The sequence below is a fragment of the Mus caroli genome, chromosome 4, assembly GCF_900094665.2.
Source record: "Mus caroli chromosome 4, CAROLI_EIJ_v1.1, whole genome shotgun sequence".
In the NCBI taxonomy this organism is placed as follows: domain Eukaryota; kingdom Metazoa; phylum Chordata; class Mammalia; order Rodentia; family Muridae; genus Mus; species Mus caroli.
This window is the reverse complement of record NC_034573.1, coordinates 73,106,261-73,116,544: the sequence shown is the minus strand read 5'-3', so window position 1 is coordinate 73,116,544 and position 10,284 is coordinate 73,106,261.

The following is a 10,284-nucleotide window of genomic DNA, read 5'->3' as shown; positions in this document are numbered from 1 at the left end:
CATGTTTGTACCTTTCAGTTCAGAAAAGCTTCAAACTCAGGATCTTCACGCCTCAGCCTCCCAAGGGCTGAGAATGCAAAAATGTTATCTCACCAAGCATCACAATAATATTTATACAATTATATATCTGAATATACCTTGAATCAAAGGCATCTTAAAGGCAAATATTTATTTGGAGCTAGCTAAAATATTTAGAGGTTTAGTCCACTAATAGTGTATCAGAGAACATGGCAGCAGGTTGGCAGTCATGGTGCCAGGGAAGGAGCTGGGAGTTCTAAATTTTGATCCGAAGTCAATGAGAAGTGACTGTTTTCCAAGCAGTTAAGGGAAGGGTCTCAAAGCCTATGTTCACAATGATGCACTTCTTCCAACAAGGCCACACCTACTCCCATAAGTCTGAATCTACTTCCACATTGCCACACCTCCCAATGATTCCACTCCCTCTACAAAGCTTATTCAAACTGCCACAGTACTTTTCAGAAAATTGGTAAAATCTATTTTCATACCTACTTTAACATTGCTTTCCAAAATGACTAATTTGAAATGATTTGTCATATTATTCATATTGGAATATTAAATGCAATAGAACATAATTTGGTAGTATATTCATACTGTCTTCCTTGAGATTTTTACATTATCTATAATTTCTTAGAAGTTTGATTCTCATGTAATTTTCTCATTGCACTTGTATTTGCTACCTCTTGCCCTATACAATGTTTTGTTGTTGTTATTGTTGTTTTTTTTTGTTGTTGTTTTGTAATAGATTCCTTCTATGTATAAAACCCCAGCTGTCCTAGAATATATTAGGTGGACTATTCCTCACATTATTAATGATGATATGTTGTGCCTGAAGACAGGAACCTAGCATAGCAGCGCTCTAAGAAGCTTTACACAGATACTGACTGAAACAGATGCAGACACCCACAGACAAATAATGGACAAAGATCAGGGACCCCTGTCGAAAAGTTATAAAAAGAATTGAAGTTCCTTAAGAAGATGGCAACACCACAGGAAGACCAACAGTGTCAACTAACTTGAACCACTGGGAGCTCCCAGAGACTGAGCTACCAACCAAAGGGCATGAAGTGAGAGGGGACTAGATAAAGCCCTCCCAACACATAAGTAGTAGAGGGCTGCCATGTTTGGCATGTTTGCCTAATCTTTACGAGACTTGGTGCACCAGTATGTGGGAATGGGGGGGATGGGGGGGGCAAGAGATCTATTCTCTTCAAGGGGAGAATAGATGGGGGCATAACATTTAGGATGTAATTTATTAATTAAGAGAAAGAAGGACAGGCAGAGAGACAGGAAGGAAGGAAGGAAGGAAGGAAGGAAGGAAGGAAGGAAGGAAGGAAGGAAGGAAGGAAGGAAGGAAGGAAGGAAGGAAGGAAGGAAGGAAGGAAGGAAGGAGGGAAGGGAGGGAGGGAGGGAAGGAAGGGAGGGAGGAAGGAAGAAAAATTCTGAATCTGGGCTTTCTACAAATGGTTATCCTGCACAAGACATATGTCTAGTTGAACAATTTTATATTTTATTTACTTTTATTAATTTACTAAAACATATTATGTTTGGTATACATATATATAATTACGTGTTATGCTTGACTGTTTAGGGTGGTGCTCAGAAATACAATTGCTATTGAAGGGTAAAAGTCAACATTGAGTATAACTTTTACTCCTTAGCACCTTTCTTTCTTTCTCTCTCAATTTTCTTAACTAATTTGAGACAAGGGTTCTGATGGAACCTAGTGAGAGCTCATTTGGTCCAGAATGACCGGCCATCAAAATGCTGAACTCCAAGTTTGTCTCCATACCAGCAAAGAAATTACATATTCTATAAGCATTGTGGGAGGTGGGGCAGCTATTTATGTGGATATTAGCAATTCTAACTCAGGTATTTATGCTTATATAGCATAAACATGACACACTGCAAACCACATGTTCTAAAAAATTTTAGTTTTTTTGGCTAATATGCACTTATAAGTGAGTACTTACCATGCATGTCCTTCAGGGTTTGAGTTACCTAACCCAGGATGATATTTCACATTCAGTCCATTTGCCTGCAAAATTCATGAAGTCTTCATTTTTAATAACTGACTAGTATTGTATAAATGAACCACATTTTCTGTATCTATTCCTCAGTTGAGGGGCAACTGGGTTGTTTCCAGCTTCTGGCTATTACAAATAAGTCTGCTATAAACATGGTAGAGCATGTGACCTTGTGGTATAGTGGGTCATTGTCAAGGTTTGAATATGCCCTGCCCAAGGAGTGGCACTATTTAGAGGTATGGCCTTCTTGGAATAAGTGTGTCACCCTGGGTTTGGGTTTTAAGTCCCTTATTCTAGCTGCCTGGAAATTAGTTTTCTGTTAGCAGACTTCAGATGAAGATGTAGAACTCTCAACAGCTCTAGCAACATGCCTGCCTGGATAATGCCATGTTCCAGCCTTGATGATAATCTACTACGCCTTTGAACCTGTAAGTCAGTCTCAATTAAATGCTGTCCTTATAAGAGTTAACTTGCTCATTGTGTCTGATCACAGCAGTAAAACCTGAGTAAGAGCGGCATCTTTTGTGTGTTTTTCCAAGAATGTGCCTGTGTCCTCAGGAAGAACTATTTCCAATTTTCTGAGGAACCTCCAGATTGATTTCCAGAGTGGTTGTACCAGTTTGCAATCCTATCAGCAATGAAGGAGTGTTCCTCTTTTTTCACATCTTTGCCAGCATGTGCTGTCACTTGAGTTTTTTATCTTAGCCATTCTGATTGGTGTGAGGTGGAATCTCTGGGTTGTTTTGATTTGTATTTCTCTGATGACTAAGGGCTTTGAACAATTCTTTAAGTGCTTCTTGGCAATTTGAGATTCTTCTGTTTTTAATTCTCTGTTTAGGTTTCTACTCCAGTTTTTAATGGGACTATTTGGTTTTTTGGGAGGGAGGTTAACTCCTTGAGTTCTTTATATATTTTGGCTATTAGCCTTCTATTAGCCCCACATCTGTGTGGGGTTAGTGAAGATATTTTTCCCAATCTGTAGTTTGCCAATTTATCTTGTTGAATGTCTGTTTAATAAGATATTCAAATGACTACTCCACCTTTGTTTCTTGGGTCCATTTGCTTAGAACAATTTTTCCAGCCCTTTAATCTGAGGTTATGTTGCTCTTTATAACTTGTGGACAACAGAATGTTGGATTCTGTTTTTCCATCAATTCTGTTAGGGAGTATCTTTTTCTTGGGGAATTGAGTCCATTGATATATAGAGAGATTACTGATCAGTGATACTATTTCCTGATGATTGATGTTGGTTATATTCATTTGTGTGTGTATGTGTGCATCAGTTGGTGGGTGTGGGTGTGCACGTATGCACATATGTGCACACACACACACACACACACTGCCTTTGTTTTTGCTACGATGGAATACTTATTCCTGTGTTTTCTTAGATATAATTATCCTACTTGTGTTGGAGTTTTCCTTCTAGTTTTTTTTTTTTCTTGTAGGGCTGGATTTATTGGTTGATATTGTTTGATTTTGGAATTACCTTGAAATATGTTGTTTTCTCCATGTATGATGAATGAGAGTTTTGCTGGGTATGGTAGTTTAGGATTGTATCTGTGGTTTTTAGAGGCTATAAGATATTTGTCCAGACGCTTCTAGCTTTTAGTGTCTCTTTGGAAAAGTCTGTAGTAATTCTAATAGGTCTGCCTTTGTATATTACCTGGCCTTTGTTCTTGCAGCTTTTAATATTCTTTGCTCTGTAGATTTTGTGCTTTGATTATTATGTGGTTCTAGAATTTTATTTTCGTGTCTAGTCATGTTGGTGTTTTGTAAGCTGCTTGTATATTTATATGCATATCTTTCTTTAGGTTGGGAAAGTTTTCTTCTATGATTTTTGTTGGAAATACTTTCTAGGCCTTAGATCTGAGACTCTTCACTCTCTTTTATTCTAATTCTTTTTTTTTTGTTGTTTTGTTTTTGTTTTTCATTTTGTTCTGTTCTGTTTTGTTGTTGCTGCTGCTGCTGTTGTTGTTTTTCAAGACAGGGTTCCTCTGTATAGCTCTGGCTGTCCTGGAACTCACTTTGTAGACCAGGTTGGCCTCGAACTCAGAAATCCACCTGCCTCTGCCTCCCGAATGCTGGGAATAAAGGTGTGTGCCACCAGGTCCAGCTTTATTCCAAATATTCTTATGTTGGGTCTTTTCATACTATTCCAGATTTTTTGGATGTTTGTGTCAGAAATTTTTTAGATTTAACATTTTCTTTGACTGATTTAGCAATTCTTCTATGGCAAGTTCTGTACTTGAGATTCTCTCTTCCATCTCTTTATTTTGTTAGTGATTCTTTCAACTCTTATTCCTGTCTTCTTCCATAGATTCTCCAACTCCAGAATTTTCTCAGTCTTTGTTTTCTTTATTACTTCAATTCCTGCCTTCAGGACTTCCACATTTTTATTATTTCCTTGACCCATTTAATTGCATTTTCCTGTATATCTTTAAGGGACTTATTTGTTTCCTCTTTAAAGACCTCTATTTGTTTTATTGTATTTTCCTGTATTTCCTAAGGGACTTATTGAAATCCTCTATCATCTTTATAAGATTAAATTTAAAGTCATTTTCTTATGCTTTTGTTAGAATGTCCAGAGCTAGCTGTAGTGGGCTAGCTGTGCTCTGAATGTGTTTTACTGTCCTGGCTTTAATTTATTGCATTCTTTTGAGTGCCTTTAGACATCTTGATGCCTTTTTTCTTCCTGGATTTTCTTGTTGTAGTAGATGTTGGCAAGTGGACTGACCTCAGTGATCCTGGTGTGGCAGGCCTCTGATGTATATCCTTGGAATTATGTTTCCAGATCATCAGGTCTGTATGGTTTTGGATCTGCAGCTGTGATGAAGTTAAGCAGAAAGGTGCTGAGAGAACAGATGTTCTCTTGGGCTAGCAGGCTTCTTGGGGCACACTGGCATAGCCCAGAGGACTTCAGAAGACTTATCTAGCAGGAAAGTTGGGTGAGGTAAGGAAAGCTAACCTTTATGATTCAGGATCCACAGGTCTGATGAAAGTAGGTAGAGAGGTATGGGAAGAATGGATGTCCGGAGTAGGATGCTTAGTTTGATTTTTATTTATAAACTAATGAGAATGTAGTTTTTGTTTGAAAGTAGTATTTGCATAATTGAAAAATCAAAATCTCCAAATGCATTTATCTTCCTGAGTCAGTGAGACCACAGTATTAGGTATGACAAGCTAGTCTTGAGCTCATTGTGCAATGGAGAGTGAACAAGACAGATGGGAGGCGTTGCCCTCTCTATTTGTTGTGGGATCATTTGGCTATAGATTATTGTAGGTCTCATTGGGTCCTAATTCCACTATTGTGTGTTATCATTACACAGGAAACTCTGCATTTGATTATTCTAGTAGCTCTGACAAAACACATATGGAGTCAACATTTTCAGAGATCTTATTAAACATGATTTTATAAAAGTTCTTAAAGAATTTGTTGTATTTTGAAATACTAAGTTATCTGTGATTACATTTTAATTTTCATTTTTTAAAAATTTTTATTGTTTTTTTGTAAATTTTCCATTATATACCGAAATTCCACTCATGTCCTCCTCACCTCATACATACTCCCAACCTTTGCAAATTTCCCCTACATCAGAGAAAAAAATCTCATTGTTGAAGATGCAGTTTGTCACAGTGTGTCCCACAGTATATACTTTGTCCATACTTTGTCCACACATTTGATTCTCTCAAATATCCTGTTGCTGCCCTATGACTTTGTGATCCAGTAGTTTTGGGTCTATAGGATTAACTCCTTCATGTGTTCTAGTGTGGGGCAGTGGGTATGGGGGAATAAAGGGAGTGGGAGAAAATCTGTGTCCTGCCAGAGTTCTGGTGCTCTGGGCAGGCAAACACAGAAGGACTGATGCACAATTTCCATGCTGCCCCATGGCTGAGGGGGGAAAGGGCATGAAGAGAGGGAGGCAGAGGCGCTGTGTCGTTCCCATGCAGGCAAGAGTCCTTGGTCTGGTCCTTGGCTGCAGTGCAGAAAGGCCTTTTGGTGGGAGGTTAGGGGAAAGCCTATCCCATCATTCAAGCACTCGGGCTTGATGAGCAGAGACAATCTATTGTTTTAGAGCTTTATTGTTGAAAGGCAGAGAGAAAGAGAGAATGTAAAAAGAGGGAGAGAGGCCAACCATAGCCATGTGGAGAGAGGGGGTAAGGGAGGGAGAGAAAGAGGGCTAGAAATGAGAGTAAGAAAGGTGAAAGCTTTAAGAGGGACTAGCTCTCCAGCATACCACCAGTGCTGAAGCCAAAGGGGAAGGGATTTTTCCCTCACACCACTCCACAGCAGACAAGAGGCAAGGCTGGCTCTCATGTCCTCATACCCTTGGTTTAGCTCACCTGTAACTCTCACATCTACAGTTATCTCTACTATGCTGCCCAGGTGAGATACAGGGCCTGTTGTCCTGAGGGTGGCAGCAGTTGAGGGGCAGGGATAGATCTACTGCTCTCATAACCAGGTCAGGGCCATCTCTCTTACCTACCAACAGTGGCAAGGGCAAAGGAGGAGTGAAGTGATATCTATAGCTCTGCTCTTAATTCTGTGGTACTCACAGCACTCCAGCCTCTCTCTGCACCTCAAGTTTGGTTCTCCATATGTATTTTTATCTGTTATGTCTATGACCTCCTGAATTTTCTGGAGCCTCTTAAATGGGTGTATGTACATATACATGCTATATGATATGTGATCTGATAGTCAATAATTTTAATCAATATTGAAAAAAAAAGAACACATGACTACCTTGGGTGGATTTATCAAAAGAATAGTAGAAATATCTGGTAAAATTCTGCTATTGGAAATAACATACTTTGTGGACTCATTAAACAAATTCTGATATTGTGAAAAGCCACAAATGTATTTTTTTTGTATTTCAGACATGGTGTTCTTATGACAAGGTATGAGCTGTATTGCAGCAGTTCAAGAAGCAGAAATTTTAATTTTATTTATTGATCAAAATCATGTTAAATCTGAATTTTCCCAAGTCATGGGAAATAAATAACAATTTCAACATCAGGCATTGGCATTGCCGATGTCTTAAGGATGTTCATGTTTTTCTTGACTTCTCTGATTGTAGAACAATTGAGATGACAGGGCGTTTTGTCATGTTACTTTTGCATTTTTTTATATAGAATTACACGACTAGATGCTATAGGTTTCATTTGCTCATGGTGGAGATAACACAAAAGTTGTACCAGAGCCAACGTTACTGGACAGTGAGGCATGATGAGACTTTTTGTTTGTTGGTTGATTGGTTGGTTTATTTGTTTTGTTTTACACTCATTGGGACAATGTGTGCAGGGAGCAATAGTCAGATCCTCTTTTCTTCCTCATGCTTTTGACTCATGATGTGAGCAGGTACTCATCCAGATGCACTGTGGTTGTGCTGTCCTTATCAGAGATCTACATCCTGGGTCTACTAGATCTTAGATGAGAAACTTCCAACCACTCAGCTTTTGTTTTGAACATTATTTGAGGTATTTTATTACAATAATGGCAAAATTACTAGTGAAGTGTTTTCAACTTAGGAGAGAAATGCCAAAAATGTGTCGCCAAATAGATTTTTTAAATGATTCTAATATTGTGAATTTACCAACATTAATGATATAGGTTAATGATATAGAGTGATAATTTGAGGCTTAAAGAAAAATTATAAGATGAGATAAGAAATAATGTCACTTGGTAATTAACTGGTGCATAGGAGTGAATGGTTCTGAAATAACACTATTAACAGGGTGAACTGATCAAGAGCCAATTAAGTCAATGCATAAATACTGACCTTCAGGTGAGCCCTTTGCCTGTTATTAGTGAAACAACAGCCTCATTAGAACATAACTGGCTACCATTATCAGATGATCACTTAGCTAGTGTTACTAGAGTTATATAAACTGTATCTGACTAAAGAGTGAAGGCTCAAAAATTAAAGAAAAGCAAGCATATTTTGAACATATTAAAAAAAATTAAGAACATAGCAAAGCATCTCAAAATTTATTCTACCATATCATCTGAATAGTTCTGAGGAATTAGAAACATACATTTTGAAGACAGAAATCTTAAGAGAAATCTATAATTAATGATAATTTTATTAAATATATACTTTTGTTCATCTATACATTATTTACATATTTACATTAAATTATCTGAGATTTTCTTGATTCACTTCTCTTTAATGAATTATTTTATATTTTTTAAATTAATTTTTTAATTAAAATATTTTCTCCTTCTATTTCCTCTTTCTAATCCCTTACTCACTCCCCAAATATGTTTTTTCCTTTATTATCAGTGTGTGTGTGTGTGTGTGTGTGTGTGTGTGTGTGTGTGTGTGTGAGTACTTCTAAATACAGCTTATGCTACTTAGTATTACTTGTACATATTTAATCTCAGGGCTGACCTCTTAGTACTTGATAACCATTCAATGGTCACATCTACTTCTTTAGCATTTCATATTAGTCTTGACATACTTCCAAATAAAGCATAAAATTGTTTGTCTGATTTTGCTCACTGTTAACATTATATTTGGTATATTTGTCAAGTAGAGAAAATAATACTGATTAATTACCAAAAATTAGAATTTGTATGAAGTTGTTTCATTGCTCTAACATATTTTTTGGGCTGATAAAAGCATCATTTACTGTGGATATAATATTTTCTAGGCACATATAGAAGTGAAAGAACTTAGTGAGATAGAGAGAAAAAGAAATAACATAAATGATAGATGATATAAAAACATATGAAAAACAATGATAAGAGACAGAGGTAAACATAAATAAAAGCATATAGACAGATGACAGATGATAGTTAGATCAGTAGAGATAGTTGGAGAAGGATAAATAGATAGATAGCCACATAGATACATAGATAGTTTACACATCACAAAAACTATACAGTGTTGGAGCACATTTTGAAAATTAAAAAATGTACCACTCCCTGGCATAGTAAATGGGGACTTTTTTTTAGTATAATTTGTTTCTAAACAACATTAACATTTAAATAACATATTTTCTATTATATCTCAATCACTTTCATTTATATAATTTCATAAAGATTGTATAAAAGTTAATAAAATGGAGAATTTGATTTCAACTTTCAAAGGAATAATGTCCATAAAAACATAAAAATCTCAGTCATGGTTAGGCATATTTTTCTATAATTTTAATATATACTATGATACACATGTTAGCAGTAATATTTATAACTGTAGTATTCAGAAGTTTTGTGGATAACTGGTATTGCTACAACTGCTTACTGAGTGATGTGACAAGAAATGATATCCCTGAAAAGAGGTGGCAGTGAAGAACAATGGGTACTAAGAGTTTTGGTCTGTGGCTCTTAAATTAAAACCATGCCTCAGAGCTTGGCTTTTGTTTAATGGGGTGCATTCCTTAAGGGGACCACAGTATTGAGCAATAGGTGACTTAGTGTCATTTCTGCCATAGCCCATAAGCTTTTTCTTTACCTTCACCTTAATATCTGTGGTTTCTTAAGACTCTGAGATGATCTTAAAAGGGTGGATATTTGTACTGAGAAAGATCTCTTGTGAGACCTAAAGTCAGTATAGACAGATATAACTGAAGCTATGACTATGGAGGTGCTTTCCTTTAAATTATTGGGTATGTTGTATTGAGTGAAGCATACTGTGATGATATAGAAAGATATGAAGAGGAAATTTAGTTCAACGTTTTTCAACATGTTAATAATCAAGCACCAGTAGCATGAAAACATTGCCTTAAGGTCATGAGAAGTTTTAAAATGTAAAATAGTGTTGAAAACAGCTGTATCATTGATATGAATGGCAAGTATTGTTTGAATTCTATTCAACTTCATAAGGAATGCTGTTAAAAATATTTCACAATATGAGGCACAAACAAAATAAGATAGAGACTGTACAGGCTGGTTTTGTGTGTCAACTTGACACAGTTGGAGTTATCACAGAGAAAGGAACTTCAGTTGAGGAAATGCCTTCATGAGATCCAACTGTAAGGCATTTTCTCAATTAGTGATCAGGGGAAAAGGCCCCTTGTGGGTGGCTGGAAGTCTTGGTTCTATAAGAGAGCAGGCTGACTTTCTTCCACTGGATGGTTTTAGCTCCCTTGTCGAAGATCAAGTGACCATAAGTGTGTGGGCTCATTTCTGGGTCTTCAGTTCTATTCCATTGGTCTACTTGTCTGTCACTATACCAGTACCATGCAGTTTTTATCACAATTGCTCTGTAGTAAAGCTTTAGCTCAGGCATGGTGATTC